Source organism: Otolemur garnettii, unplaced genomic scaffold, assembly GCF_000181295.1.
Source record: "Otolemur garnettii isolate 467f Iridium unplaced genomic scaffold, OtoGar3 scaffold00225, whole genome shotgun sequence".
Taxonomy (NCBI): Eukaryota; Metazoa; Chordata; class Mammalia; order Primates; family Galagidae; genus Otolemur; species Otolemur garnettii.
Genome location: NW_003852620.1, coordinates 1,767,819 through 1,770,252, shown reverse-complemented (window position 1 = coordinate 1,770,252; position 2,434 = coordinate 1,767,819). Strand labels below are relative to the sequence as shown.

Genomic DNA, 2,434 nt, shown 5'->3' with positions numbered 1-2,434 from the left:
CTCAAACTCTTGGGCTCAAGCAATTCTCTTGCCTCAGCTTCCCAAGTAGCTGGGACTACAGGCACCTGCCACAACACCCAGCTATTTTTTTGGTTGTAATTGTCATTGTTGTTTAGCTGGTCTAGGCTGGGTTCAAACACACCAGCCTTGGTGCATGTGGCCAGTGCCATAACCACTGTGCCAAGTCTCTTGCCTCTATTATTTTTTTTGTGAGACAAAGTCTCACTCAATTGCCCTGGGTAGAGTGCTGTGACATCATAGCTCACAGCAACCTCAAACTCTTCGGCTCAAGTGATACTCTTACCTCAGTCTCCCAAGTAGCTGGGACTACAGGAGTCTACAACACCTGGCTAGTTTTTCTATTTTTAGTAGAGATGGGGTCTCACTCTTGCTCAGGCTGGTCTTCAACTCCTGAGCTCAAGCAATCCACCTCCCTTGGCTTCCTAGAGTGCTAAGATTATAGGTGTAAGCTATCTTACTTCTATTTTCTTAAAAATAATTTTTTAAAAACTTATTTTGAAGACTACAGCACCTGGTATTCCTAGGCTGTCTTTCATCCAAATACTGTGTTTCCCCAAAAATAAGACCTACCCAAAAAATAAGCCCTAGCAGGATTTCTATGCATTTGTTAAATATAAGCTCTATCACGATAAGACGTAGTGATGGGCGTGGCTATGCAGATATGCTGTATAGCCATGACATGCATTTCCGTGGAATGGTAAGGAACACTGGAATACCTTTTATCTGCCACAGCTCCTTTTTCCTAGCTATTCACGCATGCGCGGGTGGTAACCGTGGTTGCAGGCATCCTACTGCACATGTGCAAACAGCTAGGGGAAAGGAGTTCACGTATCACTAGTGCCAGCCCCACCAACAAGGTTGGCTCCCCCTGTCAGTTTCGGGCCATCCTGTGCACGCTGAGGCTTCAGGTGGAGACGGAGACATAGAGACTGGAGGTCTCCACAGTGAAAGTCTTCTTAGTGAAATGAGGAGTAGGACACTCCGCTTTTTCACTATATTGTGTGTTCCCAGGGGGGAGAAGGAAAGCTGTGGCTGTTTTTACCCAGCATCAATCCAGCAACAGTCTGCGAGCCTCTCTTACCCCACAGAAACACCAGTAAAGCTGCTGCTCTCCAGCACCAACCAGCAACAGTCTGTGGGCCTCTCTCACCCCATACCCTCTATAAACGCCAGGGGATAGGGGGAAAGCTTCAGCAATCAGTCTGCTACTGAGCCCAGAGAGATCATCTCAGCTCCCCTGTGCAGATTGGACCCAGTGCTTGCTGGATCCCAAATACAGTAAATAATTCAGCCCTTATATATCAGCTTTGCTGGCCTATCTCTGCTTTTCCTGAGTATCTGTACCCCCAAACAAGATGAGGGCAAAAAGAAAGAGCTATTCTGTTGAGTACAAGAAAGGAATTGTCGAGGACTCCCAGGGCAAGAATCTTACAGCTTTCTACAAAGAGAAGAAGTTGGATATCCGAATGGTCCGAAAATGGCGGGCAGAATGCGATAACCTCAGTCTACATGTGGACAGAGGAAATGCTAAGAAGCCAAGTGTGGTTCAGGTCGGCAACCTTTATTTCCTGAGCTGGAAAACATAAATCTGTGAATGGATTGCTGACAGGAGAGCAAAGGCTTTGGTTGTGTGCAGGGCTGACATTCAAGCATTTGCCCTTGCAATGGCACCACAGTTTGAAATATCCCCAGAATTCAAAGCATTACAATGGCGTCCTTCTGCGATATGAACTGTCTCTAAGAAAATCAACAACACTGTCTCAGTTGGAAGATGCAGAAGTTATTAAGCAAGCACTTGCATTCAAGTCCTTTGTTGATGGCATCGACTTTTCTAAATACCAACCTTGCAACATGATTGCTATGGATAAAACTGCAGTGTTTATGGGTCAAGGAGCCCAAACAACAATTGAACAGAGGGGTGCCTCCTCAATCTACATTCCCTTCACTGGTCACGAAAGTTCATGTGTTAACCTGTATTTTGGCCATTCGTCTGGATGGAAAGAAAGTTACACCTCTTATCATCACTAAGGGCAAGAAAGATAAGATTGAACGTGTTTCACGCATTTATGTTCTTGAAACAGAAAAAGCCTGGTGCACACAATCAGTTATAAGGAAGTGGCTTGATTTAATGCTGCCACTTATTTTGCGAGGTGGCCAAAGAGGTCTGCTAGTCTGGGATTCAGCCAGCACTCACCGTGCTAAAGACATGAAGAACTTGCTTGCAGAGAGAAAAATAGGTCAAATAATGATTCCCGCAGTAATGACTGCCTATCTGCAGACTCTTGATATTGCAAGAAACAATCCATTTAAAGACCATTTCCATTTGCATATGGAAATTAATGACTACATTGAAAATAGAATGACAGGCTCAGCGCCTGTGGCTCAAGCTGCTAAGGCGCCAGCCACATACACC

General features: G+C 45.3%; 1 protein-coding gene across 3 annotated transcripts in view; it reads right to left on the bottom strand.

Moving 5' to 3' along the window:
* The window catches only part of RNF31 (ring finger protein 31), a 16,527-nt gene that overhangs the window by 1,431 nt on the left and 12,662 nt on the right, over nt 1-2,434 (bottom strand). The window lies entirely within an intron of this gene.